We start from the raw sequence: 18716 nt of genomic DNA, 5'->3' as shown, positions 1-18716 counted from the left end.
AGGAATGCAACCCTAAAACCTGGAACTGATGAGAAAACAGATGGTCTCCTAGAGTCTCCTGAGGGAACTGGCACCTTGACTTTTATCCAGGGAAAGTGATTTTAGAACTTTATAGGAGGAGAGATTTGTGTTGTTTTAAATGACTAAGTTTGTGGCAATTTGTTCCAGCAGCAATAGAAAACCCGTGCAGGTCAGGTAGTAAATATTTTAGGCTTTGCAGACCATACAGTTTCTCTCTCAAGCGTTCAACTCTGCTAATGTGAATAGTCACAGACAGTTCCCAGAGCCAGCCGCAGGGGCATGGCAGGAATGTAAACAAGGCGCTAGCTGGTTGTGAGAATGGGACATCCCTTCTCAGTATTAATTTAGGTCAGGAACCCCAGCTAGACCTGATTTGGGTTCTGGAGGGCCAGCTGGAGGCTGAGAGAGAAAGAGAAAGAAAGACAGTGAGTGCCGAAAGTGGCACTGCAGAGCTTTGGATAAAAGAATTTTTTTCAATAAATAATGTGGAAAAATTGTGTGTCCATGTACACAGAATCAACTCCAGATGCATTATTGACCAAAATGGGAAATGCAAAGTGATAAAGCAGGTAAAAGATTATATATGAGAGTACTTTATCACTTTAGGGAAAGATATCATAAAATAAACATGAAAAGTAATAACATGATAACTCCAGGTGGTGCTAAAGGTAAAGAATCCACCTGCCAATGCAGTAGACATAGAGATGGGTTCCATCCCTGGGGTGGGAAGATCCCCTGGAGGAGGAAATGGCAGTATTCTTGCCTGGAGAATCCCGTGGATAGATGAGCCAGGCAGGCTGCAGTCCATGGGGTCACAGAGTCAGACACGACTGAAGTGACTTGGCATGCAAGCATGCATAGTTTGACAACTTTAAGAATTCTATCAAGAGATATCGAATAGTGTAGAATATGTTGATATCATTGAAGCTAGATTTATGGGTTCATTATGCAATTTTCTCTAGAAAACAAGAGAAAAAGACAACAAAAAGAGAGTGAAAAGGAAAGCCACAGAGTGGGAGAATATGTTTAAAACTCATTAAGTGAAAGTTGAAGTGAAAGTGAAAGTCGCTCAGTCATGTCTGACTCTTTGTGACTCCATGGGCTATACAGTCCATGGAATTCTCCAGGCCAGAATACTGGAGTGGGTAGCCTTTCCTTTCTCCAGGGGATCGTCCCAACCCAGGGATAGAACCCAGGTCTCCCACATGGTGGGTGGATCTTTAAAGGATCCACAGGTGGATTCTTTACCAGCTGAGCCACCAGGGAAGCCCAAGTATACTGGAGAGGGTAGCCTATCCCTTCTCCAGGGGATCTTCCCGAGCCAGGAATCGAACCAGGGTCTCCTGCATTGCAGGCAGATTCTTTACCAACTGATCTATCAGAGAAGCCTTTAAAACTCATGTAACCAACAAATAACTGATATCCAGAAGGTAATAAAAAGATAAATTACACATGAGAAAAATGGGCAAAAGATTTGAGCAGTCACTTCACAAAAGAAGATATCAAAATATCAAAAACCCAGTAACCAAATCAGCCTCATTAAAAATTAGGAAACTTCAACTTAAAACTATAATAAGCATGGCAGACCCACTGTCAAGTGAAAACTCCATGTATTCATGCAGAGGGGAAGTAGTAGGAATTCTCAGATGCTACTAGTCAGAGGGTAATCCTCAGGAACACAGTTTTGCATTATAACTAAAGTTGAAGATATACATGCCCTATTTCTTAGCAATTTTACTGCTAGGTATAAACCTTAGAGAAATGAATGCACGCTGCTGTTGCTGCTGCTAAGTCAATTCAGTCGTGTCCAACTCTGTGCGACCCCATAGACGGCAGCCCACCAGGCTCCCCCGTCCCTGGGATTCTCCAGGCAAGAACACTGGAGTGGGTTGCCATTTCCTTCTCCAATGCAGGAAAGTGAAAAGTGAAAGTGAAGTCGCTTAGTCGTGTCTGACTCTTAGCGAGATGCATGCAAAAGAATATTTAAAGTATTATTAATCCTTAGAGAAAAAAAAATCAAAAGTGTATTAACAGTAGAGTAAATAAATAACTTGTGGTATATTCATATAATGGGATGGACGGAATAATACATAGAAAAATGAGTGAGCCAAAACAATGCATAACAACACATCTTACATATTGTTGAATAAGTATACTGTGATTCCATTTTGTATAGTATTCATAAGTAAGCAAAGTAAATCATAATGTTTAGAGATGCTTCCTGCAGTGGTAAAACCACAAATAAATGCAGGGAAGGGTAGAGGACACAGTGCTGCTAGGGATCATACAGGTGTTTGATTTATGCTGATGACTTATGAGTTATGCTACACATTTATGCTCTTGCATGTAAAAAATGTGTGTTATTTTTCACAATTAAAAGATATCAAAACATAGAAAAGTTAGGACAATTAGCAAAAGTAAGATATGAGAAATATTAATAAATTGAAATATATCAGTAATTGGAATAAATGTCATTGGACTAGATGCTTCAGTTAAAATACAAAAATTTCAAGTTAAAATAAAAGAAAATTCAGTTTAGGTTGCTCCTAAGGGACACATGTAAAACATAAGGGTACAAAGTTGTGTACCCATCTGACCTATCTGATGGCTCCCTGGAAGACTCCACTTGAAAGCCTTGTCTGTATTACACCTGATTTGGTGCTCAACCAGTGCTAAAAGTCTTCCCCTGGAGAACACTTGTCAAAAAAATTTGCAAGCAAATGTCATAATATTGAGGCTATGATGATAGATAACAGTTGGTTTGGGGCAAAAAAAAATGTGTGTGTCTGTATTAGTCGCTCAGTTGTGTCCGACTCTTTGTAACCCCATGGATTGTCGGAGAAGGCAATGACACCCCACTCCAGTACTCTTGCCTGGAAAATTCCATGGACGGAGGAGCCTGGTAGGCTGCAGTCCATGGGGTCGCTGAGGGTCAGACACGACTGAGTGACTTCACTTTCACTTTTCACTTTCATGCATTGGAGAAGGAAATGGCAACCCACTCCAGTGTTCTTGTCTGGAGAATCCCAGGGACGGGGGAGCCTGGTGGGCTGCCGTCTATGGGGTCACACAGAGTCGGACACGACTGAAGCGACTTAGCAGTAGTAGCAGTAGCAGGCTCCTCTGTCCATGGAGTTCCCCAGGCAAGGATATTGGAGTGGGTTGCCATTTCCTTCAAGCCAAATAAGCATTTTAAAAACCTGACAAATGAGATGACTCCTGGAGCTTTGAAAGGCTCTGACATATTCCTGGGAATCTAGAAGGCCACACGCATGTAGCTTGTGCACATACTCAGGAAAGATATGAGAAAGCCCTAAGCCCTCAGCTCTGGCTGACTTCGAGGCTCTGCAGAAGCAGACAGCAGAGTTGTCACCTGCCTGAGTGCTAAAGGCATGTGCCAACATGCACACAAAGCCCTTTGGCAAAGAATGGGAAATTTATTAGTTCCAGATGTTTGAAGAAATCTCCATTAGTCATTAGCTGATAACCAAGTTCATCATTAGACAACAAAGAATCCAGACTTTACAGAACTAGTTCAAAATAGTCACTAAACAACAACAAACAAACAAGCAAAAACAACAAGCCCTGGGAAAGGGGAAACTCTAAGAATCATCACATTATAATATTTTAAATATTTAGTTTTCAACAAAAAATCCTGTCATGCAAAGACAAGAAAGTATGGCCATTCATGGGGGAAAGAAAAATGATCAACTGAAATTCTTTCTGAGGGAGAACAGACATTGAAATCTCTAAACAAAGCCTTTATCTACTTTTAAAATGTTCAAAGAGCTAAAAGAAACCACACCTAAAGCACTAAAAGAAAGCATAAAAACAATGTTTCCTCAAATAGAAGGTATTAGTATTGAGACAGAAATTATTAAAATAAAACAAATAGAAAATCTAGAGCTGAAAACTGGGCTTCCCAGGTGGCACTAGTGGTAAAGAGCCTGCCTGCCAACTCAGGAGACATAGAGACACAGTGTGGATCCTTGGGTCGGGAAGACCTCCTGGAGGAGAGTATGGCAACCTGCTGCAGTATTCTTGCCTGCAGAATCCCATGGACTGAGGAGCCCCAGCTATGGTCCATAAGGCCACAAAGAGTTGGACACGACTGAAGGAACTTAGCACGTTCACAAGAGTGGAAAAGTATTATACCTAAGATGAAAAAGTCACTAGAAAGGCTCAGTAACAGTTTTGAGAAAGCAGAACAAAGAACCAATGAACTTGTAGAGAGGACAATTGAGATTATCTAGTGTAAGGCAGAAGGGGAAAAAAAGAACAAGGGAAAATGAACAGAGCCCCAGGGATCTGTAGGATATTACAAAGGATACCAACATGTGAGATAAATGAAAACGAAAACATAATATAACCAAGCTTTTTGAATGCAGCATAAGCAGAGCTCAGGGGGAAATTTATAATTGTAAATGCTTACATTTAAAAATAATACAGTCTCAAATTAATAACTTTATACACTAAGGAACTAAAAAAAAATTAGCAAACTAAACTGAAAGAAGAAACAACACAGTAAGATTAAAACAAGGATCATTGAAATGGAAAAGAGAGAAAAATGATAAAAACCAGAAGTTGGTTTTTTGAAAAGATCAATAAAATTCAAAAACATTAGCTAGACTAAGAAAAGAGAGAAAGTGCAAACAAGAAGAAATAAAAGTGGGGGCATCACTATCAACCTCCCTTAAAATGAGTACTATGGACAATTGCACACTAAAAATTAGATAACCTGGCTGAAAAAACAAACTACCAAAATTGACTCAAGAGGAAATAGAAAATCATAACAGACCTATACTATAATCAGTAATGAAAACTTTCCCAAGAAAGAAAAATCTGGGGTCAAATGGCTTCTCTGGGTGAATTCTACCAAACAGTTAAAGGTTAACAACAATCTTCCTGAAGCTCTTATAAAAAAATTAGTTCAGTTCAGTCACTTATGTCCATCGAGTCTGTGATGCCATCCAACCATCTCAACTTCAGTTGTCCCCTTCTCCTCCTGCCTTCAATCTTTCCCAGAATCAGGGTCTTTTCCACTGAGGCATTTCTTCACATCAGGTGGCCAAGGTATTGGAGCTTCAGCTTCAGCATCAGTCCTTCCAATGAATATTCAGAACTGATTTCCTCTAGGATTGACTGGTTGGATCTCCTTGCAGTCCAAGAGACTCTCAAAAGTCTTCTCCAACACCACAGTTCAAAAGCATCAATTCTTTGGCGCACAGCTTTCTTTATGGTCCAACTCTCACATCCATATATGACTACTGGAAAAATCATAGCTTTGACTAGACAGACCTTTATCAGCAAAGGAATGTCTCTGCTTTTTAATATGCTATCTAGGTTGGTCATAGCTTTTCTTCCAAGGAGCAAGTGTCTTTTAATTTCATGGCTGCAGTCACCATCTGCAGTGATTTTGGAGCTTAAGAAACTAAAGTCTGTCACTGTTTCCATTGTTTCCCCATCTATTTGCCATGAGTGATGGGAACTGATGCCATGATCTTAGTTTTTTCAATGTTGAGTTTTAAGCTAGCTTTTTCACTCTCCTTTTTCACTTTCATCAAGAGGCTCTTTAGTTCTTCTTCACTTTCTGCCATAAGGGTGGTGTCACCTGTATATCTGAAGTTCTTGATATTTCTCCCAGCAATCTTGATTCCAGTGTGTGCCTTATCCAGCCTGGCATTTCGCATGATGTACTCTGCATATAGGTTAGATAAGCAGGGTGACAATATACAGCCTTCATGTACTCCTTTCCCCATCTGAAACCAGTCCATTGTTCCATGTCCAGTTCTAACTGTTGCTTCTTGACCTGCATACAGATTTCTCCGGAGATAGGTAAAGTAGTCTGGTATTCCCATCTCTTTAAGAATTTTCCACAGTGTTGTGATCCACACAGTTAAAGGCTTTAATGTAGTCAATAAAGCAGACTGAAGCAACTTAGCAGCAGCAGCAGCAGATGTTTTTCTGGAATTCTCTTGCTTTTCCTATGATCCAATGGATGTTCGCAATTTGATCTCTGGTTCCTCTGCCTTTCCTAAATCCAGCTTGAACATCTGGAAGTGTTTTACATACTGTTTACATACTAAACATAGGTTTACATACTGTTGAAACCCAGCATGGAGAATTTTGAGCATTACTTTACTAGCGTGTGAGATGAATGCAATTGTGTCATAGTTTGAACATTTTTGGCATTGCTTTTCTTTGGGATTGGAATGAAAACTGACCTTTTCCAGTGCTGTGACCACTGCTGAGTTTTCCAAATTTGCTTTCATAGTGAGTGCAGCACTTTCATAGCACGTCTTTTAGGATTTGAAATAGCTCATCTGGAATTCCATCACCTCCACTAGCTTTGTCCATAGTGATGCTTCCTAAGGCCCATTTGACTTCACACTCCAGGATGTCTGGCTCTAGGTGAGTGATCACACCATTATGGTTATCTGGATCATGAAGATCTTTTTTGTATAGTTCTTTTGTGTATTCTTGCCACCTCTTCTCGATATCTTCTGCTTTTTTTCGGTTCATACTGTTGCTGTCCTTTATTGTGCCCATCTTTGCATGAAATGTTCCCTTGGTATCTTTATTTTCTTGAAGAGATCTCTAGACTTTCCCATTCTATTGTTTTCCTCTATTTCTTTGCATTGATCACGTAGGAAGGCTATCTTATCTCTCCTTGCTATTCTTTGAAACTCTGCATTCGGATGGATATATCTTTTTTTTTTCTCCTTTTCTTTTTGCTTCCCTTCTTTATTCAGCTATTTGTAAGGCCTCCTCAGACAACCACTTTACCTTTTTGAGTTTCTTTTTCTTGGGGATGGTTTTGATCACGGCCTCCTGTACAATGTTGTGAACTTTCATCCATAGTTCTTCAGACACTCTATCAAATCTAGCCCCTTGAATCTTTTGTCACTTCTACTGTATAATTGTAAGGACTTTGATTTAGGTCATACTTGAATGGTCTACTGGTTTTCCCTACTTTCTTCAATTTAAGTCTGAATTTTGCAACTATACACCAACAAAATGGACAACCTAGAAGAAACGAAAAAATTCTTAGAAAGGTACCACCTTCCAAGTCTGAGCCAGTAAGAAATAGAAAATATGAACAGAACAAACACAAATGCTAAGATTGAAACTATGGTTTAAAGACTCCCAACAAACAAAAATCCAGGACTGAGGTCTTCATAGGTAAATTCTATCAAAGATTTAGAGAAGAGTTAATAACTATCCTTCTGAAACTCTTCCAAAAACTTGCAGAGGAAGGAACAAATCCAAACCTATTCCATGAGGCCACAATCACCCTGATACCAAAACCAGACAAAGATACCATAAAAAGAAAATTGAAGGCCACTTAAAATAAATTCTAAAAATAAAATTAAAATATATGTAAAATTTAAAAAACAAAGAAAACTGCAGGCCAATATCACTGATGAACATAGACTCAAAAATCCTCAACAAAATACTAGCAAACTGATCCAATAACACATAAAAAGCACATATACCATGATCAAGTGGAATTTACCCCATGGGTGCAAGGTGTTTTCAATATCCGCAAATCAATCAATGTGATACACCACATTAACAAACTGAAGAATAAAAACCATATGATCATTTCAATAGGTGCAGAAAAAGCTTCTGGCAAAATTCAACACCAGTTTATGATAAAATCCTCTCCAGGAAGTGGGCATAGAGGGGACGTAACTCAACATAATAAAGGTCATATATGAGAAACCCACAGCCACTCTCATAATCAACGACGAAGAGCTGAAAGCATTTCCTCTAAGATCAGGAAGTAGACTGGGATGTCCACTCTTGTGACGTTTGTCCCACATAGTTTTGGAAGTCCTAGCCACAGCAGTCAGAGAAGAAAAATAAAGAAAAGCAATCCAAATTGGAAAAGAAGTATTAAAACTTCCACTGTTTGCAGATGGTATGATATTATACATAGAAAATTCTAAGGATACTACCAGAAAACTACTACAGCTCATCAACAAATTCAGTAAATCTGCAGAATATGAAATTAATACACAGAAATCTGTTGCATTTCTAATACATGGACAGTGAAAGATCAGAAAGAGAAGGAAACAATCCTATCTACCACTGAATCAGAAAGAGTCAAATACCTAGGAATAAACCTACCTAAGGAGGGAAAAGACCTATACTCCAAAAACTATGAGACACTGATAAAAGAAATCAAAGGTGACACAAACATTTGGAAAGATATTCCATGTGCTTGGATTGGAATAATCAATATTGCCAAAATGACTATACTACCCAAGACAATCTACAGATTCAGTGCAATCCCTCTCAAATTACTAATGGCATTTTCACAGAACTAGAACAAAAAAAACTATTTTAATTTGTATGGAAACACAAAAGACCCCAAATAGCCAAAGCAATCCTGGCAAAGAAAAATGAAGCTGGAAGAATCAGTCATCTGGTGACTTTAAGTTGAAGGCAATGCTTATTTACTATTCCCAAAGTTCTAGGGCCCTTAAAAATTACACTAAATCTACTCTGCTTATGCTCTATAAATAGAAATACAAAACCAGGATGACAGCATATCTGTTTACCCCATGGTTTACTGAATATTTTAAGCCCATTGTTGATACCTACCACTCAGAAAAAAAAAAAAAAAAGATTCTTCTCAAAATATTATTGCTCATTTAACACTCACCTGGTCACCCATGAGCTCTGATGGAGATGTACAATAAGATTAATGTTGCTTTCATTCCTTTAGCACAGTACCCACTTTGCAGCCCAATGGAACAATGATTAATTTCAACTTTCAAGTCTTATTACTTAGCAAGTACATAATGTAACAATATTTTGGAAGAAGTTGATTCCCACCCAAGTTGATGACTTCGAAAGTTTCAAGAATTTAGCAGAGGACGTCACTACAGATGTAGCACAAGTAGGGACAGAACTAAAATTAGAAGTAGAGCCTAATATGTGGTTGAAGCACTGCAATTTCATGGTAAAACTTTAATGGAGGAAGAATTTTTTCATATGGATGAGCAAGAAAAGTGATTTCTTGATATGAAATCTATTCCTGATAAACATGCTGTGAAGACTGTTGAAATAACAACAAAGGATTAAGAATATCATGTAAATTTCACTGTTGCCTTATTTTAAGAAGTTACCACAGCCACCCAGCCTTTGGCAACCACCAGTCTGCTTAGTCAGCAGCCATCAACATCAAGGCAAGAGCTTCCACCAGCAAAAAGATTATGACCTTTTGAAGGCTGATGACGTGTAACGTTTTTTAGCAATAAGGTATTTTTACTGAAGGTATGTACATTGTTTAAAGTTAATGCTATTGCACACTTAATAGACTACAGTATGATGTGAGCATAATTTTTAAAATTATTTATTTATTTAATTGGAGGCTAATTACAATATTGTGATGGTTTTTCCATACATCAACATGAATAAGCCATAAGTATTCATGTGTGCCCTCTCTCTTGAATACCCATCCCATCTCCATCCCAACCTGATCCCTATAGGTTGTCATACAGCAATGGCTTTGGGTTCCCTGCGGTACACATCAAACTCCCACTGGCTATCTGTTCTATACATGGTAATGCATATGTTTCAATGCTATTCTCTCAACTGATCCCACCCTCTCCTTCCTCCACTGTGTCCAAAAGTCTGTCCTTTATGTCTGTGTCTCCTTTGAACATAAGTTTTATATGTACTGGGAAACCAAAAATATTGTATGACTTGTTTTCCTGCAATATTCCAAACCTGTATTTCTGAGGTATGCCTCAGATGTGTGGCAGAGGTCCAACTTTATTTTTTCGCAAGTGGATATCCGGTTGGATATGTAGAAGATCTCTATGGTAGGTGATACTTGGGCAGAGACTGAATGAAAAGTATGATAAAGTAATATGGGTATCTACCAGACAGAGGAAACAACAGTTTGAGACTCCAGGTACAGATTGGTGGCACAAATTAGTCAAGGAATGAATATAGATGTTTCTTCTGGAGTACAGTATATATATACTCCAGTATATATATATATATATATATATATATATATATATATGAAATTTTTCTGTTGAATAAAATTGCAGACAAAAATATAATTGGAGATGAGGCAAGAATAGGATTTGAATAGAGCATTCAAACCATAGCAGGTTTGGAACAATCCTGATAAAAAATAACAGCATAATTTAAAAGACATGATTAGTTACTAGACACCTACATACGGATAGCTATGACTGAGAGAAAGTGAGAGAGACAGGCAGACAGAACTTCTTTATTAAGAAAGGTGAAATTGGAAACAACTCCAAACCTATGGGATGCAGCAAAAGCAGTTTTAAGAGGGAAGTTTACAGCAATACAATCCTACCTTAAGAAACAAGAAAAACATCAAATAGACAACCTAACTTTACACCTAGAGCAACTGGAAAAAGAAGAAGAAAAAAACCCTCAAAATTAGTACAAGGAAAGAAATCATAAAGATCTGAGCAGAAATAAATGAAAAAGAAATGAAAGAAACAGATCAGATCAGATCAGTCGCTCAGTCGTGTCTGACTCTTTGCGACCCCATGAATTGCAGCACACCATGCCTCCCTGTCCATCACCAACTCCCGGAGTTCACTCAGACTCACGTCAGTCGAGTCAGTGATGCCATCCAGCCATCTCATCCTCTGTTGTCCCCTTCTCCTCCTGCCCCCAATTCCTCCCAGCATCAGGGTCTTTTCCAATGAGTCAACTCTTCGCATGAGGTGGCCAAAGTACTGGAGTTTCAGCTTTAGCATCATTCCTTCCAAAGAACACCCAGGGCTGATCTCCTTCAGAATGGACTGGTTGGATCTCCTTGCAGTCCAAGGGACTCTCAAGAGTCTTCTCTGACACCACAGTTCAAAAGCATCAATTCTTCGGCGCTCAGCCTTCTTCACAGTCCAACTCTCACATCCATACATGACCACTGGAAAAACCATAGCCTTGACTAGATGAACCTTTGTTGGCAAAGTAATGTCTCTGCTTTTCAATATGCTATCTAAGTTAGTCATAACTTTCCTTCCAAGGAGTAAGCGTCTTTTAATTTCATGGCTGCAGTCACCATCTGCAGTGATTTTGGAGTCCCCCAAAATAAAGTCTGACACTGTTTCCACTGTTTTCCCATCTATTTCCCATGAAGTGATGGGACCAGATGTCATGATCTTCATTTTCTGAATGCTGAGCTTTAAGCCAACTTTTTCACTCTCCACTTTCACTTTCATCCAGAGGCTTTTTAGTTCCTCTTCACTTTCTGCCATAAGGGTGGTGTCATCTGCATATCTGAGGTTATTGATATTTCTCCTGGCAATCTTGATTCCAGCTTGTGTTTCTTCCAGTCCAGCGTTTCTCATGATGTACTCTGCATATAAGTTAAATAAACAGGGTGACAGTATACAACCTTGACGAACTCCTTTTCCTATTTGGAACCAGTCTGTTGTTCCATGTCCAGTTCTAACTGCTGCTTCCTGACCTGCATACAAATTTCTCAAGAGGCAGATCAGGTGGTCTGGTATTCCCATCTCTTTCAGAATTTTCCACAGTTTATTGTTATCCACACAGTCAAAGGCTTTGGCATAGTCAATAAAGCAGAAATAGATGTTTTTCTGGAACTCTCTTGCTTTTTCAATGATCCAGTGGATGTTGGCAATTTGATCTCTGGTTCCTCTGCCTTTTCTAAAACCAGCTTGAATGTCAGGAAGTTCACGGTTCACATAATAGTAAAGATTAATAAAACTAAAAGCTGGTTCTTTGAGAAGATAAACAAAATTGACAAACCCTTAGCCAGACTCATCAAGAAAAAAAGAGAGAAGAATCAAATCAACAAAATTAGAAACGAAAAAGGAGAGGTTACAACAGATAATGCAGAAATACAAAAGATTATGAGAGACTATTATGAACAATTATATGACAATAAAATCGATAACCTGGAAGAAATGGACAGGTTCTTCGAAAAGTTCAATCTTCCAAGACTGAACCAGGAAGAAATAGAAATTATGAACAACCCAATTACAAGCACTAAAATTGAAGCTGTGATCAGAAATCTCTCAAAAAACAAAGGCCCAGGACCAGATGGCTGCACAGGAGAATTCTATCAAACATTTAGAGAGAGCTAATGCCTATCCTTCTAAAACTTTTTCAAAAAACTGCAGAGGAAGGATGTCAGGGAATGTTTAACAGGAGGATTCCTACGTGCTGTTTCTCACAAGTCCTTTGTATCCTTTTAAGCGGAACAGCACACTGCTCCCAGGACCTGGGGTCATTGTGTAAGACAGGCTTGAATCTCCTTTAGGAAACATTCTCTTTACGATAAAACTGCTTAGTCTCAATCCCCTTTCTTGCGATATGGATTGTCTCCTGACCTTGTGACCATCATCATCCCTTGTTCCCTTGGTAATGGTCACTGTACGTTTGATTTTCTGATCTTCATCATTGATTAAAGAAACTTATTGTACTACAACCTATATATACTCACAGAAAAATCATTAAAGCAACTTTGCTCCATCAAAGCTTGGGTCCCCATGTCTTTCTCTCTCTCTCTCTCTCTTCGGCTGATTTCCTGGAGCATAGAGACCCGTCTTGCTCACTCTCCTGCCCGGGCTTCCAAGACTCTCTCGAGAAATCACTCTGTGCCTTCACCCCTCCTCGAGAGGGCACCCGGTACCTTCATGAGAGATGCAAGTCCTGTATCAAGGACTTTATTGGTTTTCTGAGTAAACCAGGGAGTATCAGCCTCTTTCTCTCTTTCACTTTCTTATCATCGCCTCTGGACTACCAGGTCCTGGTCCATTAAAAGACCCCAACAGAAGGAGCATTTCCAAACTCATTCTATGAGGCCACCATCACCCTGATACCAAAACCAGACAAAGACAACACAAAAAAGAAAACTGCAGGCCAATATCACTGATGAACATAGATGCAAAAATCCTCAACAAAATTTTAGCAAACAGAATTCAGCAACACATCATAAAGCTCATACACCATGATCAAGCTGGGTTTATTCCAGGGATGCAAGGATTCTTCAATATATGCAAATCAATCAATGTGATATACCATATTAACAAATTTAAAGATAAAAACCACACGATCATCTCAATAGATGCAGAAAAAGCCTTTGACAAAATCCAGCACCTGTTTATGATTAAAACTCTTCAAAAAATGGGCATAGAAGGAACCTACCTCAACATAGTAAAGGCCATATATGATAAGCCTATAGCAAACATTATTTTCAGTGGTAAAAAGCAGAAAGCATTTCCCCAAAGATCAGGAACAAGACAAAGGTGTCCACTTTTGCTGCTATTATTCAGCATAGTTCTGGAAGTCCTAGCTACAGCAATCAGAGAATAAAAAGAAATAAAAGGAATCCAGATCAGAAAAGAAGTAAAGCTCTCACTGTTTGCAGATGACATGATACTGTACATAGAAAACCCTAAAGATAGTAAGTTGCAGGATACAAAATCAATACATAGAAATCACTTGCATTTCTATATACTAACAATGAAAAATCAGAAAGAGAAATTAAGGAATCAATCTCATTCACCATTACAATGAAAAGAATTAAATATCTAGGAATAAACTTACCTAAAGAGACAAAAGAACTGTACACAGAAAATTATAAGACACTAATGAAAGATATCAAAGATGACATAAACAGATGGAGAGATATTCCATGTTCCTGGCTAGGAAGAATCAATATTGTGAAAATGACTATACTACCAAATGCAATCTACAGAGTCAATGTGATCCCTATCAAACTACCAATGGCATTTTTCACAGAACTAAAACAAAAATTTCACAATTCATATGGAAACACAAAAGACCCTGAATAGCCAAAGCACTCTTGAGAAAGAAGAAAGGAGCTGGAGAAATCAAGATTCCTGACTTCAGGTTATACTACAAAGCTACAGTCATCAAGACAGTATGATACTGGCACAAAAACAGAAATATAGACCAATGGAACAAGACAGAAAGCCCAGAAATAAACCCATGCACCTATGGGTACCTTATTTTTGACAAAGGAGGCAAGAATATACAATGTGGCAAAGACAGCCTCTTCAGCAAGTGGTGCTGGGAAAACTGGACAGCTATATGTACAAGAATGAAATCAGAATGCTTCCTAACACCATTCACAAAGATAGACTCAAAATGGATTAAAGACCTAAATGCAAGACCCAAAACTATAAAACTCTTAGAGGAAAACATAGGCAGGACACTCAATGACATAAATCAAACAAAGATCCTCTAGACCCACCTCCTAGAGTAATGGAAATAAAAACAAAAGTAAACAAGTGGGACCTGTTTAAACTTAACAGCTTTTGCACAGCAAAGGAAACTATAAGCAAGGTGAAAAGACAACACTCAGAATGGGAGAAAATAATAGCAAATGAGCTTTAAGCCAACCTTCTCACTCTCCTCTTTCACTTTCATCAAGAGGCTTTTTAGTTCCTCTTCACTTTCTGCCATAAGGGTAGTGTCATCTGCATATCTGAGGTTATTGATATTTCTCCCAGCAATCTTGATTCCAGCTTGTGCTTCTTCCAACCCAGCGTTTCTCATGATGTACTCTGCATATAAGTTAAATAAGCAGGGTGACAGTATACAGCCTTGACGTACTCCTTTTCCTGTTTAGAACCAGTCTGTTGTTCCATGTCCAGTGCTAACTGTTGCTTCCTGACCTGCATACAGGTTTCTCAAGAGGAAGGTCAGGGGGTCTGGTATTCCCATCTCTTTCAGAATTTTCCACAGTTTATTGTGATCCACACAGTCAAAGGCTTTGGCATAGTCAATAAAGCAGAAATAGATGTTTTTCTGGAACTCTCTTGCTTTTTCAATGATCCAGTGGATGTTGGCAATTTGATCTCTGGTTCCTCTGCCTTTTCTAACACCAGCTTGAACATCTGGAAGTTCACGGTTCACGTATTGCTGAAGCCTGGCTTGGAGAATTTTGAGCATTACTTTACTAGCGTGTGAGATGAGTGCAACTGTGCAGTAGTGTGAGCATTCTTTGGCATTGTCTTTCTTAGGGATTGGAATGAAAACTGACCCTTTCCAGTCCTGTGGCCACTGCTGAGTTTTCCAAATTTGTTGGCATATTGAGTGCAGCACTTTCACAGCATCATCTTTCAGGATTTGAAATAGCCCAACTGGAATTCCATCACCTCCACTAGCTTTGTTTGTAGTAAAAGAGGAGAGGAGGTTGGCTTAAAGCTCAAAATTCAGAAAATGAGGATCATGGCATCTGGTCCCATCACTTCATGGGAAATAGATGGGGAAACAGTGGAAACAGTATCAGACTTTATTTTGAGGGGCTCCAAAATCACTGCAGGTGGTGACTGCAGCCATGAAATTAAAAGATACTTACTCCTTGGAAGGAAAGTTATGACCAACCTAGATAGCATATTGAAAAGCAGAGACATTACTTTGCCAACAAAGGTTCATCTAGTCAAGGCTATGGTTTTTCCTGTGGTCATGTATGGATGTGAGAGTTGGACTGTGAAGAAGGCTGAGTGACAATGAATTGATGCTTTTGAACTGTGATGTTGGAGAAGTCTCTTGAGAGTCCCTTGGACTGCAAGGAGATCCAACCAGTCCATTCTAAAGGAGATCAGCCCTGGGTGCTCTTTGGAAGAAATAATGCTAAAGCTGAAACTCCAGTACTTTGGCCACCTCATGTGAAGAGTTGACTCATTGGAAAAGACCCTGATGCTGGGAGGGATTGGGGGCAGGACGAGAAGGAGACGACAGAGGATGAGATGGCTGGATGCCATCACCGACTCAATGGACGTAAGTTTGAGTGAACTCTGGGAGTTGGTGATGGACAGGGAGGCCTGGTGTGCTGTGATTCATGGGGTCACAAAGAGTCAGACACGACTGAGCGACTGAACTGAACTGAAGAGCAAATGAAACAACTGACATAGGATTAATTTCCAAATATACAAGCAGCTCACACAACTCAATACCAGGAAAACAAACAACCCAATCAAAAAGTGGGGAAAAGACCTCAACAGACATTTCTCCAAAGAAAACATACAGCTGGCTAGCAAACACATGAAAAGATGCTCAACATTGCTCATTATTAGAGAAATGCAAATCAAAACTACAATGAGATATCATCTCACACCAGTCAGAATGGCCCTCATCAAAAAGTCTACAAACAATAAATGCTGGAGAGCGTGTGGAGAAAAGGGACCACTCTTGCACTGTTGGTGGGAATGTAAATTGATACAGCCACTATGGAAGATGGTATGGAGATTCCTTAACACTAGGAATAAAACCACCATATGACCCAGCAATCTCACTTCTAGGCATATACCCTGAGGAAACCAAAATTGAAAGAGACACATGTATCCCATTATTCATTGCAGCACTTTTTACAATAGCTCAAACATGGAAACAAGCTAGATGTCCATCGACAGATGAATGGGTAAAGAAGCTGTGGTATATACACACAATGGAATATTACTCAGCCATAAAAACGAACACATTTGAGTCAGTTCTAATGAGGTGGATGAACCTAGAACCTATTATACAGAGTGAAGTGAGTCAGAAAGAGAAGGATAAATACCGAATTCTAACACATATATACAGAATCTAGAAAAATGGTGCTGAAGAATTTACTTACAGGGCAACAGTGGAGAAACAGACATAGAGAATAGACTTATGGACATGGGAAGAGGGGAGGAGAGGGTGAGATGTATGGAAAGAGTAAACATGGAAAATTACATTACCGTTTGTAAAATAGATAGCCAAAGGGAATTTGCTATATGGCTCAGGAAACTCAAACAGGGGCTCTGTATCAACCTAGAGGGTTGATACAGATGGGGAGGCAGACAGGAGGGAGCTTCGAAAGAAAGGCGAAATATGTATACCTAAAGCTGATTCATGTTGAGGTTTGACAGAAAACAGCAAAATTCTGTAAAGCAATTATCCTTCAATAAAAAATAAATTAGTTAAAAAAAAAAAAAAGAAAGATGAAAGTGGAAGTTCCCTGGTTAGGATTTGGTGCTTTCATTTCTGTGGCCTGGGTTCAGCCCCTGGTCAGGGAATTGAGATCCCACAAGCTGTATGGTGCGGCCAAAAAAAGGAGTGTGAAAGATAAAGGAAACGTGATGAAGGGTTGATGCCACTGAGTCATGAAGACCACACAGAAGTGTTTCTGAGAGAGAAAGCAGGTGGCCACAGTGTGTTAGGAGAGAGACTGTGAGAGTTAAAGGTGTATCAGGAACAGCCCTACTTTCTCCAATTGTACCACTCTCAGCGTGTTGGTTTACCTGTACTCAGAATTCTCTTACTTGAAGAGTAAAATATTAATGTACTAAAGGAAAAAATCCCCTGTGAACCAGGAAACCTTCCACATCATACCAAACTAATCCATAATAGAGAAGCACATGTGGCAAAACATATTCTTCACAAAAAATTCAGAGTAGAAGAAAAGAAAATATCTCACAATATATTTTATGAGACTAGCTCATAACTAGGACAAGAAATAAAATTTATAGCCAAACTAAGGAGCACAAATATAAAAATCCTTATCAAAACATTGCAAGCTAAAGAACATAAAAACATCATAATCAAGTCTGGTTTGTCCCAGAAATGCACTTTAGCAGATTAATGACTTAGGAAATTACTAATGTAATTCACTGCATTAACAGATTAAAGGAAAAAACATGATTATCTAAATGGATGCAGAAAAAGCACTTGAGAACATCCAATATTCATTCATAATTTTAAAAACTTAGCAGTCTAGGGATCTTCTTTAAACTGGCAAAATCATTTACCAATAGCCTCCAGAAAATATTGTATTCAGTGACAAGTCACTTCAAGTATTTATTTCCTTTAAAACCAGAAAAAAAAAAATACAGTTGATTCTTAACAATATAGGGTTTAGGGATGATGACTCCCTTCACTTAAAAAAAATTATCTATGTATAAATTTATGGTTAACCACTGATCTTGATCAACAGATTCAACCAACCCCAGACTGGGTAGTTCTGTAGTATGAATTCATTGAAAAATAATCTGTATAAGTGAACCCATGCAGTTCAAAACTGTGTTGTTCAAGGGTCAACTGTAATTCCAATTATCACTCACATTAGGGGGCACTAGTCAGTGCAAGAAAAATAAGCATAATAATTGAATTTAAATAATATGATTCTCATCATTTACAGATATGATGGTCTACTGTATTTATTCAGGGTTCTCCAGAGAAACAGAACATCAGTATATTAGAAGGATATGGCTCATGTGATTATGGAGGCTGAAAAGTCTCAAGATCTACAATCAACAATCTGGAGGACCAGGAGAACTGATGGTGTAATTTCAGTTTGATTCCAAAGGTCTGAGAACTGGGAGAACCCATAATTTAAATTTGAGAACAAAAGCAGGAGTCTCAAGATCCAAAAAGACCCTATGTTTCAGTTTGAATCTGAAGTCAGGGAAAGACCAACATTCCAGCTTAAGACAGTCAGGCAGAATTTCCATGTTCCTCATGAGAGAATCAGCATTTTTCTTCTATTCTGGCCTTCATCTGACTGAATGAGACCCACTTATATCATGCAGGGTAATCTGCTCCATTCGGCCTGTGAATGCAAATGTTTATCTCATCTAGAAACATCCTTACAGACATATCCAGGCTAATGTTTGACCAAAGAATAGGGCCCTCTATGGCCTATTCAAATTGAATCAATAAATTAAACA

The sequence above is a fragment of the Bos indicus genome, chromosome 7, assembly GCF_029378745.1.
Source record: "Bos indicus isolate NIAB-ARS_2022 breed Sahiwal x Tharparkar chromosome 7, NIAB-ARS_B.indTharparkar_mat_pri_1.0, whole genome shotgun sequence".
In the NCBI taxonomy this organism is placed as follows: domain Eukaryota; kingdom Metazoa; phylum Chordata; class Mammalia; order Artiodactyla; family Bovidae; genus Bos; species Bos indicus.
Note: the sequence above shows the minus strand (reverse complement) of the source record.